General features: G+C 48.4%; 1 protein-coding gene across 1 annotated transcript in view; it reads right to left on the reverse strand.

The window, feature by feature from the left end:
• SMG6 (SMG6 nonsense mediated mRNA decay factor) overlaps positions 1–19,545 on the reverse strand; it is a 697,848-nt gene that overhangs the window by 2,967 nt on the left and 675,336 nt on the right. The window lies entirely within an intron of this gene.

Raw genomic sequence — 19,545 nt, forward strand, 5'->3', positions numbered from 1 at the left:
TGCATCTGTGGAATGATTGTAGGTGAAGGTTATGGTGGTTACAGCATCTCGGAAATTTGAAGATGTTAATGCAGTCTCAACTATGGTTTCTCCACAGGTTTCTAGAAGTTCCCTGAGCAGTGTATGAAAGACCTCTCATTAGATGATGCCTGCATAGTTCTGGATCTAAAGCAGTGATGGCAAACCTTGACTACCCTGAAGTTTTGGAACTATATTTCCCATGATGCTCAGCTACACTGCAGAGTACATGAGCATCATGGAAAATGTAGTTCCAAAACATCTGGGGTGCCAAGGCTTGCCATCACTGATCTAAAGCTATTTGGCAGAGCCAGTAGCATAACGCCAGAATTACACCCTTTTGACACTTGAAAGGGTGTAATCCTGACCAAGGCAGTAGGAGAACATTTTACCCACTGAATACCATTTTGTCTGGGAACAAGGGTTCCAATAGACCTGAGAATTATTTCAAGGGTTCCTCTGGGATAAAAAGGTTGACAAAGGCTTCTCAAGGGTTTTTTTTTAATAATGATGTGTAGAACATTCCATGAACAAAATTTTTTTGGTAAAAAAAAACATTGGTAATGGCAGGGGTCAAAGGAAAATGGCCAGACTTGTTCAAATTAGTGAAGTTTACAACTGCTCAAACATCTGCTCTATACAACAGCTGTGTGCAAAAAAAGGAATTTTGACTTACCTGCAAATTTCATATCTTGGGAGTACAGTACAGGACATAGGTAAAGCATTCATAGACACTGTTATAGGCTCGTACCTTCTGGTGATTGGACACTGGCAAAGCTTTTGGCAATATGCCCCTTGGCACTTCCCCTATAACCCTACCCCGCTCTGAGTCCTCAGTCTTGTACTCCAAGACATGGAATTTACAGATAAATCAAAATTCCTCTTTTTCTTAATTGTGCAGTATAGGACATAGGCAAAATATTCTTAGACACTGGGAGGTCCCAAAGCAATGAATGAGAAAGGCAACAACTAGGCAAACAGAACTGTGCCAACAGGCCCTGCAACAACGGTCAAAAAGACTCAACTTCAGAGTACTGCTGCAAGAACCTTGTAGCCGAAAGTTGCATTCACAGAAGATTTGATATCCACCTGGTAGAACGTTCGAAAAAGTATAAACAGAGGACCAGATGGCAGGCTTACACAGCTGGGCTACAGAAGCCTGGTGTCAAAATGCCCAGGAAAATTCCACTGATCTGGTGGAGTGGTGTATGCTCTAGTGATTGGATTTATTAAGCATCTCACGATCGTTGACTTGGAAGTAGGGAAGAACCATGGGAAGAAAGGATGGTCTGGAGCATAAACCTCCTCTGCCTTTATAAAGTATGGGGAACAGTTCCTTACAAGAGAGCCGCCAACTCAGACATGTTGTGATAGCAACCAAAAGGGCTACTTTGTGGGAGATGTCATCTAAGGGATTATCCCTGATGGGTTCAAAGGGTGGCTTCTGCAGGGCAGAGAGAACAAGCTAAAAATCCCAAAGAAGCACAGAGTGATGCAATAGGGGTAGTACCTTGAAGAAAAGTTTTTCAATGCAGAGAGAAGCCAGAGGTCTTTGCAAATAAGAATAGTGCTAAAACCTGCCCCTTCAGAGTGCTTAAAGTGATAATAAAGGTATTTGTTTATATTTTAAAAATACCAAACATGTTATACTTACTAGCCCCGATCCTCCTCTGTTCAGGTTCCCTGCCAGCGCTCCTGCGTCGTCCTCTTCTCTGAAATTCCCCCCATAGCATGCTATGGGGGCACTCAGCACATGCTTACCCCCGAGCCCCGCTGTGTGTCCATAAGACACAGAATGGGGCTTGGCCCCGTAACCCTCTCTTGCTTCACCGGCTGTGATTAACAGTAGCTAAAGCCAATGGCTCTCACTGTTCTCGCTCAGCCAATGAGGAGGCAGAGACCAAGGAGAGCAGCAGCTCTCATGCACATCACTGGATCGCAATCAAGCGTGGCGGGGGGTGCTGCGGGGGGGCTTTTGGTGCATACTGAAGGTTTTTTTACCTTCATGAATAGGATGCATGAAGGTAAAAAACCTTCAGCCTGTAGAACCACTTTAAGGCCAAATGTAATCTCTGCGATTGAAGTACCTGTGTTCCATAGTGGACCTTACTGCAAGTGTTTTTTCTTGCTTTTAGCAAGGTAGGTATAACAGACTCAGACCCCTCTTTTGCTTAAAAGCAGGATGGAATAGAGGGCCCCAAGACAGAAGATATGACCCTGGTTGGGAAAAGACCAAGGGTTGTCTGGTAGTAGTCAGAGAACCTCTGTGTACTAGGTTCTTTTGGGCCAATTCGATGCAATCGGAATCACCACTGTCCTCTCATGCTCCCTCACTTGAAGCAGATGAGGCAGAGCTTGCACTGGAAAGAAGGCATAGCTTAGTCTAAATGAAGACCAGGGAATTATCAAGACATCCGAGGCCAGTGCTAGAGGATCCTTGGTCATGGCTACAAACAGAGGTAGTCTGTGGATGTCACTTTGACCTCAATTCCTCGAAATGTGGGCTCTAAAGAAAAAAAAAAAATTTCTGGGGGGAAAACATATGGATGTGTCCAAGAGAAGACCCAAGTATTCCAGGTGAAGGTTTTTTAAATCGTTCACCGAGCTTAAAGCCTGGAGCATCTGAATTGTCCTGTGGATGTTTGCGAACGGCTGGAAGGGAGACGAGTCATTAGGAAAAATTTTGTCTGGATAACCTGCAATTTGGATGCCCTGAGTTCTGAGAAGGACAAGGAGAGGTGCTAGGACCGCTTTGTGAATACTCCGGGAGCAGAGGATAGATAGCAGTGGGTCAAACTGGAAATTATTTTCTACCACTGCAAAACGCAGAAAACACTGATGGGCTGCATAAATGAAAATATGCAGATAGGCATCTTGGATGTCAATGGGTGCTAGGTACTCTGCTCGTTTCAGAAAGGCAATTACTGATCTTGCTGGCTTCATATGGCATTTGAAGGTATTTGTTGAAAAATTGTAAAGTCCAGACCACATACCCTGCTGGGCTTTGGTACTGTGAACAGGTTTTTTTGATCCTGTCTTTGAGAGAAGTAAACAGTCAGATGTCTGCAACCCAAAAAGAGGCAAACTGTAACAGATGTCTCTACTTTTAGAAGTTCCTTTACTGGCAACAGGGCTCTTGTGCTGAAAAGAAGGGCTAAACATAAGCCTGGGTAGAGCACTTAGCTGCTGTATGTTTTGCCGAGGTAAAGGCTCCAGAGGAGGGGGATTTTGGGATCTTCCCCTGTGGAAAGAAACCTGCCCTCCTGTGAAATATTTAATTAATCCCCAGACGTCTTCCTTGAAAAAGCATACATATGAGGTGTCTTTTACAGGCAGTTTTAGCTGTCCAGACTTTAGGAGACATAATTCTACAAATGAAAATGGAGATTGTGGCCATTCTGGAAATTTGTCTCATGACATGGCATACATACACTGTCTCTCTCTCTCTTCCTAGCCATGTCTGCACAGTATGGTAGTACCCATCAAATTCTATTGGCTTTTAATTTGCAGATGCGGCAAGAAATAAGAGGCGGAGGTCAACAGATCAGAATAAGTACGCATCTGTGGTAAGGCAGTGAAAAAGGGCAAAAATAATAATTCTATGGGTCTCTACTGCGCAGGCACGATGGTGTTGTATGTCAACAGAGGGTGAGATATATTTGTTCAGCAAAGGGGGCAAAGAGAACGGAATTTTTGTAAAATCTTACCGTAAAATTCCTTTCTCTGAGTCCTCCGACAGTCGCCGCCCACTCATACAGTCTTCCTCTCCTTAGGAGTAGCTAGGCAAAAGACTTGTTAGAACAAAAGCATTTCCATAGACACACCCATGGGGGCTGTCCCGCTGGTCCAATACCCCTCCTGCAATAGCCATCTCAACTCAGTTTGGTATCAGAGAAAGGAATTTTACGGTAAGATTTTACAAAAATTCCATTTTCTCTTACGTCCTCCGACAGTCGCCACCCACTCATACAGTCTTCACCAATGGGGATGTCCCAAAGCAGTGTAGACATGAGGGGTGGGAAACGCAACCATCAAAAAAGGCAACGCAGTACCCATATCAGAGAAAGGAACCTTACATGAACAGAAAGGTAACCCTCTGGGTAACAGAAAAGCTCAACTGGAGCAAACAACCCAGGAAAGCAGATAACCAAGGGGTAAACAACCCCAACAGCCAGGGACCCGCACAAAACCTGGGTCCCCTTCTGGACTGCCGCACAGAGAACTTTGCGGCCAAAGGAGGAATTCGCTGATGCCAGAACATCAAATTTGTAGAATTTGGAAAAGGTGTGCACTGACGACCAAGTCGCAGCCTTGCACACCTGGGCCACTGAGGCTTGATGCCGGAATGTCCAGGACGCACTCACCGACCTGGTAGAGTGCGCCTTGACAGGGAAGGGTGGTACCCTTTCCCGCAACGAATAGGCCTGAACAATTATCTGTCTGATCCATTTTGCAATGGTCGCCGCAGACGCAGCCATACCCTTCCGCGGTCCCTCAGGAAGGACAAAGAGGGAATCCGATTTCCGAAAGGATTCAGTCGATGACAGGTAAACCCTGATCGCCCTGACCACATCCAAAGAATGCAATGCAATCTCCTTAGGATTCGCACAGAGCGAAGGTAAGACAATGTCCTCATTGATGTGAAAATCCGAAACCACCTTTGGAAGAAAGGACCGGTTAGGTCGCAAGACCACCTTATCCCTATGAACCACCAGGTAAGGGGAGCGGCAAGACAACGCCGCCAACTCCGACACTCTGCGAGCAGAAGTGATCGCTACCAGAAAGGCAACCTTTTTCGATAGCAGAGGTAATGAAATTTCCCTGATGTTTTCAAACGGGGAACGTTGTAATACGGACAGAACCAAGTTCAAGTCCCATGGAGGCAGAGGCTCCCTTCTAGGAGGGGCCAAGTGACGCACACCTTGAATGAAGGTGCGAATCAAAGAATTAGACGCCACAGGGCGCTGAAAAAGAACAGCCAGTGCAGAAACCTGGCCCTTAATCGTAGCCAACGCAAGGCGCTGGTCCACACCAGATTGGAGGAAAGCCAACACTCTCGCCACCGAGTATGAACGAGGAGAGAAACCCCTGGACTCACACCAGGCAAAATAAGCTTTCCACGTACGGTAATAAATCTTACCAGACAAGGCTTTCCTAGCCTTGATTAAAGTAGGAATGACCTCTGAGGAGAGACCCCTGTCTCTCAGGACCTGGCTTTCAACAGCCATGCCGTTAAAGCCAGCGACTGTAAAGCAGGATGGAAGATCGGTCCCTGAGACAGCAGATATTCCCGCATTGGCAGCCGCCAAGGAGGCTCGACGGCCAGGTGAACGATGTCCGTGTACCAGGACCGGCGTGGCCAGTTCGGCGCCACCAGAATCACCAATGTTGGTTCCGAGGCCAACCTGCGAAGGAACCTGGACAACAACTGAATCTGAGGAAAGGCATAGATCAGATGATACTGACGCCAAGGCACCACCAGCGCATCCGAGGCGTCTGCCAGAGGATCGCGCGTTCTTGCCACGAACCTTTCCACCTTGTGGTTTAGCCGAGACGCGAACAGATCCACATCCGGGGATCCCCACTTCGCACACAGCATTTGAAATACCTCCGGGTGCAGGGACCATTCCCCCTGGTCCAGGGTCTGGCGGCTCAGATAATCAGCCTGCCAATTCTCCACACCCGGAATGTGAACTGCCGATATCGCCGGGACATGAGTCTCGGCCCAAGACAGAATACTGGTCACTTCCTGGGCCACCCGGGCACTCCTGGTGCCCCCTTGGTGGTTGATGTATGCCACCGCAGTGGCATTGTCCGTCTGCACCCGTACAGGAGGGCCCTGAAGATGATCCGACCAGTGAAGCAGGCACAGCCTGATCGCTCTCAATTCCAATATGTTTATCGGAAGGGAGGATTTCTCCTCTGACCAAGTGCCCTGGGCAGACAGGTTGCCCAGGACGCCACCCCAGCCCGACAGGCTGGCATCCGTGGTAATCACCGTCCATAGTAACGGCCAGAAGGATTTCCCTTCCGACACAGCCGGGGACTGAAGCCACCAGAAGAGATCCATTCTGGTTTGGCGACTCAGAGACACTCTCACGTCCAAGGACTGAGGTAGTCTGTCCCACCTGGCCAGGATCTCCGCCTGGAGAGATCACGTGTGAAACTGAGAAAATGGTATCGCCTCGAAGGCCGATACCATCAACCCCAGAGACCGCAAACAGGTCCTGAGTGACGAGGATTCGTTATCCCTGAGGGACCTGACCTCAGACTGTAGTGTCCGGAGCTTGTCCTCCGGCAAGAACAGCTTTGCTTGAGCAGAGTCCAGAACCATTCCCAAATACGGGAGACGAACCGAAGGAGACCAGGTCGACTTCTGAACGTTGATCGTCCAAACTCCTGGAGCGTCTGGACCATAGTGGACAGATCATGCAGCAGGCTCTGACTGGCATTCGATCTTAACAGGAGATCGTCCAGATAACCCAAGACCGCAATGCCCTGCGCCCGCAGCAGCCCCAGAACAGGAGCCAGCACTTTGGTAAAGACCCTTGGAGCCGAAGCGAGACCAAAAGGTAACGCCACGAACTGATAGTGTTCCTCCGCGACAGCGAATCGGAGGTACCTCTGATGATCCTCGAATTTGGGGATGTGTAGATACGCATCCTGCAGGTTGATAAAGGCCAGGAATTCTCCCGGGCTCAGAGAGGCTACCACCGAGCGGAGCGATTCCATGCGGAATTTTCGAACACGCACGAAGCGGTTCAGAGCTTTCAAGTCCAGAATCGGACACACTTTGCCCTCCTTTCTGGGCACAGTGAACAGATTCGAGTAAAACCCCCGAAACCTGTCCCGATGAGGCACCGGGACGATTACCCCCTGAGCGAGGAGATCCTGTACCGCTTGATGCAGGTCCTGTACCCGCCCTGTGGTCTAATGAAGATTTGAGGGAAAGAATCTGTCCGCCGGCCGTGAAAGAAATTCGATCTTGTACCCTGATCGAACGATTTCCTGAACCCACCTGTCCTGAACTCGGAGCAGCCAAGGTTGGAGGAAACCGCGCAAACGTCCCCCCACACCTGAAATGGGTGAGGGTGCCCCTTCAGGCAGAGGCGGACTGGGCCGCCGCACCAGCTTGGCCGGATTTTTGTTTGCCGGCCCAGGGCTTTCTCTGGCCACCCTGGCCCTTGAAGGGTTTTGCCTTGTACTGTGACTTGAAGGCATGAAAGGAACCCCGATTAGGTTTAAAGGCGGGCCCCTCTTGCCGCGGAAAAACTTGCCCTTAGGATTCTGGGGTAGCAGAGTGCTCTTGCCCCCAGTGACTCCCTTAACCAATTCATCCAGGGATTCCCCAAAAAGACGAGACCCCGCATAGGGAATGTCAGCCATCGCCTTCCTGGATTTCTGGTCAGCCGACCAGCTCTTCAACCAGATCAGCCGTCGGCTAAGCACCGCGACACTGGCAGGCGCGCAGCCAAAGGGGCCTCATTTAAGGCCGCATCGCACAAATACATGACCCCTTGATAAATCTGGTCCACGGTAGTGGGAGGGGCAGAATCAGCCACGAGTGTGCGTCTGAGCACCTTGGTCCAGTCCGCCACAGCCTGAGCCGCTATGAGAGAGGCGAACATAGGCCTGAGCATGGAACCCGCCACCACATAATTGTGGCGGGCAAGCGATTCCAGCCTCCTATCCGTAGGATCCCTAAATACTGGAGAATCTTCGGTAGGAACCAGTGTAGCCTTGTTCAATCTGGCTACAGTGTGATCCACTTGAGGAGCCACACACCAGTGTGCAACCGTAGTAGACGCAAAAGGATACAGAAGTTGAAACCTCCTAGGCACCGCAAAGGTGTGTTTCACATTGCGCCATTGTTCATTCACAGTGTGATAAAACTCAGCGGGGCAGGGAAAAACCTGCGCCGTCTTACGGGTCCGGTGTGTACCAACAGATGACACAATGCCCGGAGGATTGGGCCTATCCTCTAAATGTAGTGTTTCTTTAATGGCAGAAATCAGCGCATCCATAGCCGCCCATTTCTCCGGCGTCCCGGGGGGGAACCATCCACCCCTGTAACCTCCGCCTCCCCTTCAGACTCTTGCGGGCCCTGAGAAGAGCGAGACCCTGAAAGGGGCACGCTACCTACAGCAACCATGTCACATTCAGAATCAGAAGAAAAATAAATCCTAGGCCTTTTTCTAGCAGTGCGTTCAGACATCAGCACATCCATTTTGGACACCAAAGACGCCACAACAGCAGCCAGATTAGTCAGAGTAGAGGATTCAGAAGAACTTGAATCCCCCAACAAAGCTGGAGGGAATTAGCTGTCCTGAGATTCCATTGCAAAAAAAGTTTTTTTTTTATGAGGTACTGGCCCTTTATGAGCGCCGCGGACCCCCGCAGCACACCGCTACAATGGCTGTGGAACACAGACCCCCCCCGCAGGGACAAACTGAGCCAGGAATATTGCACAATGGAGGAAAAGAAAAAGGACAGCAGAAGAGAGCCCCAGAAGTATGTTACCAGCTCCTTCGGTCGCTTCAGAGTAAAGGAAGGAAGTGATGTCATCGCAGAGACTGAACAGAGGCTGCAGGCTAAGGAAACATGGATGCCTATGTAAAGCAATGGGAGGCTTCGGCAAGATGGCTGCTGACATGTGCTCGGAACGATCGCTGTCACACACAAGATGGCGTCGCAAGGTGCCAAAATACACTACACACAATGCTATACAAGCGCCCACAGTGAAGCCAGACATGCTGTCCACACCAAAAATGGCCGACCGGCGGTTTTTAACCCCGCAGCGGTCGCCACGCTAGTCTATACCTCCAAGCACATCAGTGACACAGGAGAGGGATTCCCCAAACCCCACACAGCGCAGGCTGTGAGAGAAAAAACCCCCACAGGGACCAGGATCAGGGAGCCCAAAAAGGCACAGACATAGGGGACACCACAGACACAGAGGACTGCTGACCCCAGACAGAGGCCCCACACAGAGTGTACTTACCTGTACCCGATGGCGTGGGGTGCCTCATAAGAAACGGAAAACCACCCACCCTCAGATGGCAGGGGAGAGCCGCCAGCCAAAAACGCAGGACACCAGGAGTGCACGGACGAACCGTGCATGTGTCCGCTGAGGTAGCCACCCCACAAGGCTGCATCCCTGAGGACAGGGATGGGTCATTTATGAGGCCAGGGCAAACACATAGCCTGCGAAACGCTCGATGGCGGGCTGGGATTCTATCTGATCCTCTGTCCTGGAGAACCAGGATGACCAGTCCGATTCCCAGCTCCGCAACTCCATCTTCATCCGAAGATCCGACTAACTAAAAGCTGACAAAATAAACAGCTAGCAATGCAAAGAAAAAAAGACATTTTCAGAAAATAAAATCATAAAATAGAAGAAGAAGGCTGAGACTGTAGCCCCAGCACAGGGAAGCCTGACTACTCCTGAACTAGGCAGAAGACAAACTGAGTTGAGATGGCTATTGCAGGAGGGGTATTGGACCAGTGGGACAGCCCCCATGGGTGTGTCTATGGAAATGCTTTTGTTCTAAGAAGTCGTTTGCCTAGCTACTCCTAAGGAGAGGAAGTCAATACCCCATTGGTGAAGACTGTATGAGTGGGCGGCGACTGTCGGAGGACATAAGAGAAAAGTGAACTTTGAATGTGTACTTTTTCTTTAAACTAAAGGACTTGGAGGCTGCCAATATTCTGCTCTCCATAATAAAGGGGAAAGGAGCTGTGATTTCAGTGTCTCTGCTGTGAACTTTGAACGTGATAGATGCTAACAGTTACAGGGGTATCTAGAGCTTGATTTTAAAGTGCTTTTACAGCTTATGCTTTTAGACCCCCGAGTATTTGAACCCAACAGCATCTACCCAGTACTGAATTATCTTTTTCAGATGAACTAGCCCTTAAAGCGGTAGTATCCCGCTTTTTGACACTTTTACCTACAGGTAAGCCTATAATAAGGCTTACCTGTAGGTACAAATAATATCTCCTAAACCGGCATGGTTTAGGAGATATTTGCAGTGCATGCAGCCGCTTGCGCGAGGGGCGCATGCTCTCTGAAGGTCCGGGGGGACCTTCAATTTCGTTTGCCGGGAGCTTGCCAGAAAATCACTGCCGCGCGCATGCGCGAGAGTGACGTCATCGCGGCTCCGGCCAATCATCGCGCCAGAGCCGTCTCTTCCGGCCAATCACCGCGCCGGAGCCGCCGAACCCGGAAGAGATGGCGAGGGATCATGGCAGCGCCCGCAGCGATGTCCGGGGGTCCGTGTCAGGGCTTCGTTCTAAGGTAAGTTACACATAATGGGCTAGTATGCGATGCATACTAGCTCATTATGCCTTTGTCTTGCAGGTTTTTTTTTTTTTTTTTTAGGGTTTACAACCGCTTTAAAACGTCAACCACATATAGTGCACACCTGTGCATTCAATATTCCTGCAGTACACATAATGCAATTATGTGCTCATTGCTCAAAAAAACATAGTACAGTATTTTACATTTCAACTCTGCTGGTAGAAGCACCTGGATGAAATTTCATTTCCTTGATAATTTTAATAGCTAAATGCAATATAGTCAACATATGCATTTTTGATAAATAGCTGGAAAAAATTACCTTTATGTTTGCTTTAAACGGTCCACAGAAGAGAATTATTTGCATAATAAAGTGAATACTACTGTCAATATATTCAGAAGGTGGGTCTGGGTGTGATCTAAACTGCTTTTTTAGACACATTTCATATATACAGAATTTTGGATTCCTAATTTGTCTAATTTATGGGATCATTTTACCACATATTGCAATATATTGCCTTTTATCTATCAATTTGCCATAAATGCTTCTTTTTTTTTTTTTTTGCATAATATCCTGTTAATAAATATACAGACGTCTGTGAAATGTCCTTGCTACTACACATACATAATGCTGCCAAGGAAAAGGGCAGGAAAGGGTAAACCTTGTGAAAACTAGTTATTTAAAAAAAGTCACACCCTGCCTCACAGGCATGTTCCCATGGTAGGGCTAGGTTAGGTTATACAGAGATACTTAAGGTGTGACTGGCACTGGAGTATTCCTATGATGTAGGAGAAAGAGAAGGGAATAGATATGTGAAGTGAGCTTATAGCTTCTATCTATGCCTCTAGGTTTCTAACTGCAGCCCCATGTTTTTTAGTTTATAGCACTTTTGCCTGGCAGCACTAGTATGGTCAGTTTAAATACCCACCATGGCACTAACTGCATTGAGTTTGCATGTCCTCTCTTTGTCTACATGGGTTTCTTCCTACACTCCAAAGACATGCTGGTAGTAATTGGCTCTAGTATGTGTATGTATCAATGTTTGAGTTAGGCCCCTTTCACACTTATGCAACTTAAAAGCTGTGCGATTTTGACTGGACTTGAAGCAATGCCTATGTCTTTGGACCTCAAAACGCATTAAAATCGTCCAAAAGAAGTGCAGGGACTACTTTGAAGTTGTACAAATATGAACGGTATTCATTGGAAATCATGGAGAACGACTTGTCAAGCAACTTTGCAGTCCCAAATCGCAGGACAAGTCACACAAGAGTGAATGGGGCCTTGGGGACAATAGATTGTGCACTTTGTGGAATGGGACTGATGTGAGTTTTGTGGATTGGGACTGCAAATTGTGAATTTACTATACACAGTAGCTATAAAAAGTCTACATGCCCCTGTAAAAATGTCAGGTTTTTGAGATGTACAAAAAAACAAAAACAAACTCAGACCAAGATAAATCACTTTAGAATTTTTTTTTTTTACCTTTAGGCCCCTTTCACACTATCCGTCCGTTGGACGGATTCCGTTTTTCTCAGCGGGGGATCGAGACGCCGAGCAGGAGGATGACAGCTGTGTCTCCACGCTGTGTGCGGAGACAGCTGTCAGTTCCCCATGCATCTCTATGGGGGAAATTGGATGGGAACTGACCGTCGGTCCGTTCTCATCCGATCCGCTGGACAGATGGAAAATAGGGTTTCCATCCGTCCAGATTTGACGGATCGGATTTCAGCGGACATGTCTCTGCTGACATCAGATTCCCCATAGAGATGCATGGGGGGGACCGTTCAGATCCGCCAAAAAAACGGACAGGCGGATCTGAACGGTCCGCCTGTGTGAAAGGGGCCTTATTATAACCTATAATCTGCATCATTCAATAAAAAAAATGTTACGTGGTTACCAAAAAAAACAAACAAAAATGTGTTTAAATAGGTGTACACACCTTCTTATAATTAGGGATGTGGCTGTGTTCAATATTAACCAATCACATTCAAAATTGTGCAAAACAGTAGTCAGTAACACCTGCCATCAATGAAAGTGACTCGGAGCCTATATAAAGTTTGGCTGTTCTGTAGGATTTCTCTGACATTTACTCACTTGCCTCTTACAGCAAAAGCAATGGCTCATACCTTGCTTACAAAGCTCAAAAACATCTCATTTTTTAAAGGTATCAGTCAGTAGAAGTTACAAAAAATTTCCAAGGCATTAGATATACCATGGGAATACAATCATCAACAAGAGCAGAAAATATGGCACAGCAGTGATATTATCAAGAACTGGAAAAAATGGATTTTTGTAAAATCTTACCGTAAAATCCTTTTCTCTTAAGCTCATTGACAGACGCAGTCCTCTTGATTAATATCAAATTGGGCTATACTGCCCTCTACAGGAGCAGGACACTAGGCAGAAGGAAAACGTTCTGGCCACACCTTAGGGGCAGTCCCAGAGGGTATATCCTCTCTCCCTGCTACAGGATGTCAGTTATGTCACAAAGCAGTGTCAGAGAATTTAACCCAACCCAACTCAAAAGTAGAGGGGCGGGTACTGCGTCCGTCAATGAGCTTAAGAGAAAAGGATTTTACGGTAAGATTTTACAAAAATCTATTTTTCTCTGTCGCTCATTGACAGACGCAGTCCTCTTGATTAATATCAAATTGGGACGCCCCAAAGCAGTGCCACAAATGAGGGGTGGGCTAACAGAAATCAAAATCCAATCTAGAAGGCCCAACCGGTGCCACAGAAAAAAACCCTTGAGGTAGACCAACGGTCTCCTCAAATTGAGGCCTGCAAAACCTTGCGGCCAAAAGAGGCATCAGACGATGCCATCACATCAACTTTATAAAATTTTGTAAAAGGTATGAACCGACGACCAGGTAGCCGCCTTGCAAACCTGGACCACTGACGCCTGATGGCGGAAGGCCCAGGAAGCACTGAGCGCCCGAGTGGAGTGCGCCTTAACAGGGAACGGAGGATTCCGACCCTTAATAGAATAAGCCTGTACCACCGTCTGTCTGATCCATTTGGAGATAGTCGCGGCAGATGCAGGCAACCCCTTTTTGAGGCCATCCGTGATCACAAAAAGTGAATCCGTTTTACGAAACGAGTCCGTAGTTTTCAGGTATACCCTGATTGCCCGAACCACATCCAAGGAATGTAACGCACACTCCCGAGGATGACTGGGCTTAGGACACAAGGAAGGTAGCACAATATCTTCATTCAGATGAAACTCAAACCACCTTAGGAAGGAAGGATGGATTCGGACGAAGAACCACCTTATCCCTATGAACCACCAGATATGGGGAACAACAAGATAATGCGGCCAGTTCTGACACCCTGTGTGCAGAAGTAATGGCCACCAAGAAGGCCACCTTCTGGGATAACGTAAGCAAGGGAATCTCCCTGATATTTTCAAAGGGAGGTTTCTGAAGAACCGACAACACCAAATTAAGATCCCAGGGCGGTAAGGGCGCGCGCACTGGCGGAGCCAAGTGCCGCACACCCTGGATGAAATTCCGCACCAAGGAATGGGTAGCCAAAGGTTTCTTAAAAGAAAATTGCTAACGCTGAAACCTGACCCTTGACAGTACTCAAGGCCAGCTTCTGCTCAACCCCCTGTTGCAGAAAAGCCAAGATTCGGGTCACCGAATAGACACGTGGAGGAAATCCAAGGGATTCACACCACGCAATATAAGACCTCCATGTGCGATGATAGACTTTTCTGGAAGTCGCTTTCCTTGCTTTAATTAAAGTAGGAATAACTGAAGTTGACAATCCTTTGTCCTTCAGCACCTGAGTCTCAATAGCCAGGCCGTTAAAGCCAGCGATTGTAAAGCAGGATGGAAGATCAGTCCCTGAGACCGCAGATCCTCCCTGAGAGGAAGTCTCCAAGGAGCGTCCGCGACCAGCCTGCCCAAGTCGGCGTACCCGGGTAGACGAGGCCAGTCCGGAGCTACCAGGATAACTGGAATTCCCTCCACCTCTATCCTGCGAAGAAGTTTCGGCAGCAACTTGAGAGGAGGGAAGACATACAGTAGCTGATACTGTCCCCACGGGGCGACCAGCGTGTCTGCTGTGTCCGCTCGAGGATCTCGGGAGCGGGCTACAACCCTCCGCACCTTTCTGTTGAGCCGAGCTGCCAACAGATCCACCCCCGGGGTGCCCCAATGAAGGCACAGCTGGTGAAATCCTTCTGGATGAAGAGGCTATACCCCTTGATCCAGAATCTGACGGCTGAGATAATCTGCCTGCCGATTTTCCACCCCCGGAGTGAATATCGCGGAGAGAGCCGGAACAACCCGTTCCGCCCAATGAAGAATGCTGGCCACTTCTGTGGCCGCCAGGGCACTCTTGGTGCCCCCTTGGTGATTGACACGGCCGTGGCCTTGTCCGACTGGATCCAAACCGTGCTGCCCTGAAGCTGCTCGATCCAGTAAATCAGACAAAGTCTGATCGCTCTCAGTTCCAATACATTTATCGGTAACCTGGATTCTATCGGAAGAAATGACTTCCCCTGGCTGAGCATCGGAGACCGAAGCCACCGGACCAGAGACTCCCTGGTCCGCTCGCTCAAACGGATCAGATTGTCCAGAGAATCGGGATTCCGATTCCATTTGAAAAAAATCTCCTTTTGGAGAATTCGGGTATGAGACTGGGCATACGGTACTGCCTCTAAGAAGGCCACCATCAGTCCCAGGATCCTTATCCGAAGGGAAGACCAGTTAACGGACAGTAACATCCGAATCGTTCACTAAATATTTCGGAGCATCTCCGTAAGGAGACACACCCTTGCCAGGGATGTCTCCAAAGTTAGGCCCAGATCTGTTCAGATGGATTCCATCTTGAATTCTTGTACCCAGACAAAATGATTGAGTGCTCTTAAGTCCAGAATTGGACGCACCTTGCCCTCCTCTCTGGGTATTGTGAATAGGTTCGAATAGAACCCCTGAAAACGTTCTGCTCAAGGAACGGGAACTACCGCTCCCTGTTGCATCAAGTCCATTACTCCCCCCCGCAAAGCTCTTAAGCGATCCGGGGATAGTCGAATGTTGGAAGGGAAGAATCGCACCGGTAGAAGTGATCGAAACTCGATCTTGTATCCCGACCGTATGACCTCGCGAACCCCTTTGTCCGGGGATTCTGGAAAGCCATGGATCCGGAAACCGGTGAAGACGTCCCCCCACCCCAGAGATGGGTGGGGGCGCACCTTCAGGCTGTATGGGTCTTATCTTCAGGTTTGGCTGAGCCGGACTTTTGTTTACCCGACCAGCGCCCTTTGAAACCCCCTGCAGGGGCTTTGCCTTATCGCCCGCCCCAGCGGAACAAACAAACTTTTTATGAGCGTAAAAGGAAGGTCCTCGTCTGTTACGAGGTCCTTTACCCTTAGCAGTCTGTGGCAAAAAAGTGCTCTTGCCCCCAGTGAGATCCTTTATAATCTCATCCAAGGTGGCCCCAAACAGGCGATCCCCCTGAAAAGGAAAATTAGCCAAAGCTTTTTTGGAACCCTGATCCGCCGACCAGCACTTTAACCACAACACACGTCTGAGGACCACTGCTGAAACAGATGCACGCCCTAGCAAGGGAGTGGCGTCCAGGGCGGCGTCACAGATGAACTGTAGCCCTTGTATAATCTGCTCTAGCAAATCTGATACTGCCTGGGGGATACTTCTCCCCTTTATGTCACGGCGTAACAATTTGGTCCATTCTGTCAATGTTTGTGAAACTAAACCAATGGCAACCACTGGCCTGTTGACCCTATCAGGGAAAAAATGGAGCGGGATTCCGCTTCCACTTTTCGATCCACCGGATCCCTAAAGGACGGAGCGTCCTCCAACGGGATAACAGTGGCTTTATTTAGTCTGGAAATCGGTGAGTCCACCACTGGTGGTACCGTCCATTTTTTAAGGAGGGATTCCTCAAACGGATAGCGCCTAGCAATGCGTTTGGAAATAGCAGGGGTTCGTTTCGGACGATCCCATTCTTCTTTAGATTACCAAAACATTTGGGCAAGGGAAAAACCTACGCCATTTTGGTAGGCTTGCTGGTACCAAAGGGAATTTCAGTGTCAGCTACCTCTGCCGGTGTAACCTCAAGACTTAAAGTTTCCCGGACAGATATGACTAGTGCGTCCACCAACGCTTCCTCTTGCGCTATGGCGGAGGCAGAAACGTCCTCACTGTCTGAGGAGACCGTACCCGAGACAGCAGCCCCAGCAGAGGAACCTGCAGCTGCAGTGACAAGCTCAGAATCCGTATCTGAAGTGTCAGATGAAATAGGGGTAGGCGGGGGTCGCTTTCTTGCCCCCCGTCCCTGACAGGCCACCTCCACCCGGGATACCAAAGACTCCAAAACTGCTGATAATGCATCAATCACAAGTGGGGCACTGGAGGGTCCTGTGGCCACCTCGAGGGGATCAGATGGGGATACATGTGTGGCAGGGTCCATGATTAATCCAAGACACTTGCCAGCAAACAAACAAAAAAAAAATATTTGCAAAGAAAAAAACTTTTTTTTTTCTTTTTCTTTTTGTAATCCCCCAGCGCAACAGCGCCCCTCAGTGTTACCTGCTTTGGACCCCACAGAGAGAGACCCCAAGGCTCACCACCTGATGCACAGAAGTTTCTATCAACCTGCTCTCAGCGCTGTCTCTTACAGACAGGAAGTCTTTTGGATCCTTCTCCCGGGTAAAGGAGGCGGCTCCGCCCCTTTACACGCCTTCCGGCGCCTCCCATGCTACTCCTCGAGGTAGCTGGTCACTTCCAAAATGGTCGCCCCCATGCTGGAGACACGAGGCTACACCAAGATGGCGGCCCCTGTGGAAAGATGGCAGCGGCCTGCGGAAGGTAGTTATCGGCCTGTGCGGCCTGCAGGAGGTGTGCGGCCTGCGGGAGGATGGAGGCCTGCGGATGGCGGTAGTCCAGGCACAGGCATCGGCCTGTATTGCAACCTTATGTATAAGGTAGGATGCTATCACCTTCTTACATGGCCATCCTAACAGTAATGCCAGCCACTGACTTCAGTCATGGTCCCTTTACAGTGCCCCTCATACAGTGACTTCTGATAGTCAGCTCCCAAACCAAGCCTTCTGGTTCTTATTCACTAAATCACCCTCAAGAGGGGGATCTGTGACACCTGTTATAGGATAGAGGGGGGGATCCAGGATCATGAGGGTCCGATCATCCCAGGGAGGGGCCTGCGTCCACCCACAAACCCGTCAGGGGGAGAGGGGGAACATTTTACTCACCATACCGTAACAGGTGGGCGCCAACACCTGACAGAAACCCCTCTCCACCGAGGTGGGGGAGCTGTCGACCAATACGGACGCCGTGACTCAGTTTCCAACTGGTCGTCGGCGTCCCGGCGAGACGTTTAACTCGCAGGGTCAGTCCCCGTCCAGTGGGACTATGTCGCAGCCGACCCAGCGCGGAGCTAGGGCCTGCACGCTCTCGTAGGCTGACTGGGGTGACCACTGGATCTCAACATCCAGCCCGTCGCCCAGTTTCAGCTTGCTTGAAGATCTCACAGGAACAACTGGAGAAAAAAAGCTGCCTAAAAAATTTTCTCTAAAAAAAAATCTTGCCAGGACCAAAGATCCCAGCAAGGAACTTAGGTCCTTACTCCTGACTAGACAGAAAAAAACTGACATCCTGTAGCAGGGAGAGAGAGGATATACCCTCTGGGACTGCCCCTAAGGTGTGGCCAGAACGTTTTCCTTCTGCCTAGTGTCCTGCTCCTGTAGAGGGCAGTATAGCCCAATTTGATATTAATCAAGAGGACTGCGTCTGTCAATGAGCGACAGAGAAAGCATTGTATACCTCCATATCAATAAAAGAATGGCTTCATTAGAAAATGATCACATAATTTGGAATGCTAGAGGCCAGACATGAATCCAATTAGAAATCTGTGCACATGAGATGGCCTTACAATCTCACAGATTTAAAGCATTTTTGCAAGGAAGAGTGGGCAAAGATTCCCAAAGATGCGCCATGCTGATAGATAGGGTTTGCATATTTGCGCAACCATATTATTGCAAGTTTTGTATTTTTATTCCACCCCCCTTAAAGATTTCAGTTTGTTTTATTAGAATTCCACATACAGTGCCTTGAAAAAGAATTCATACCCCTTCCTTTTTGTCATATTACAACCAAAAAAGTAAATGTATTTTATTGGGGTTTTATGCGATAGACTAACACAAAGTGGCACATAATTGTGAAGTAGAAGGAAAATAAATGGTCTCCAACATTTTTTCAAAAATATATCTGAAAAGTGTGGCGTGCATTTGTATTCAGGCCCCCCTATGTCAATACTTTGTAGAACCACCTTTCGCTGCAATTACAGCTGCAAGTCTTTTTGGGGATGTCTCTACCAGCTTTGCACATGTAGAGAGTGACATTTATGCCCATTCTTCTTAACAAAATAGCTCAAGCTCTGTCAGATTGGATAGAGAGTGTCTGTGAACCGCAATTTTCAAGTCTTGCCACAGATTCTCAATTGGATTCAGGTCTGGACTTTGACTGGGCAATTCTAACACATGAATATGCTTTGATCTAAACTATTTCATTGTAGCTCTGGCTGTATGTTTAGGGTTGTTGGTCTGCTGGAAGGTAAACCTCCGTCCCAGTCTCAAATCTCTAACAGGTTTTCTTCTGCCCTGTATTTGGCTCCATCTTCCCATCAACTCTGCCCAGCTTAGCTGTTCCTGCTGAAGAAAAGCATCCCCACAACATGTTGCTGCCACCGCTTTGTTTGACGAGGGGCATTTTGCTTTTATGCCAAAAAGTAAAATTTTGGTCTGACCAGAGCACCTTCTTTTACATGTTTGCTGTGTCCCCCACGTGGCTTCTCGTAAACTGCAAACGGGACTTCTTATGGCTTTCTTTCAACAATGCCTTTCTTCTTGCCACTCTTCCATAAAGGCCAGATTTGTGGAGTGCACCACCAGTAGTTGTCCTGTGGACAGATCCTCCCCCCTGAGCTGTGGATCTCTGAAGCTCCTTTAGAGTTATCATGGGCCTCGTCTGCTTCTCTGATTAATGCTTTCCTTGCCTGGTCTGTTAGTTTAGGTGGATGGCCATGTCTTGGTAGGTTGGCAGTTGTGCCATACTTTTTCCATTTTCAGGTGATGGATTGAACAGTGCTCCGTCAGATGTTCAAAACTTGGGATATTTTTTCATAACTTAACCCTGCTTTAAACTTCTTCACAACTTTATTCCTGACCTGTCTGGTGTATTTACTAATT

This window comes from Pelophylax lessonae (genome assembly GCF_965119305.1).
Source record: "Pelophylax lessonae genome assembly, chromosome: 2".
NCBI lineage: Eukaryota > Metazoa > Chordata > Amphibia > Anura > Ranidae > Pelophylax > Pelophylax lessonae.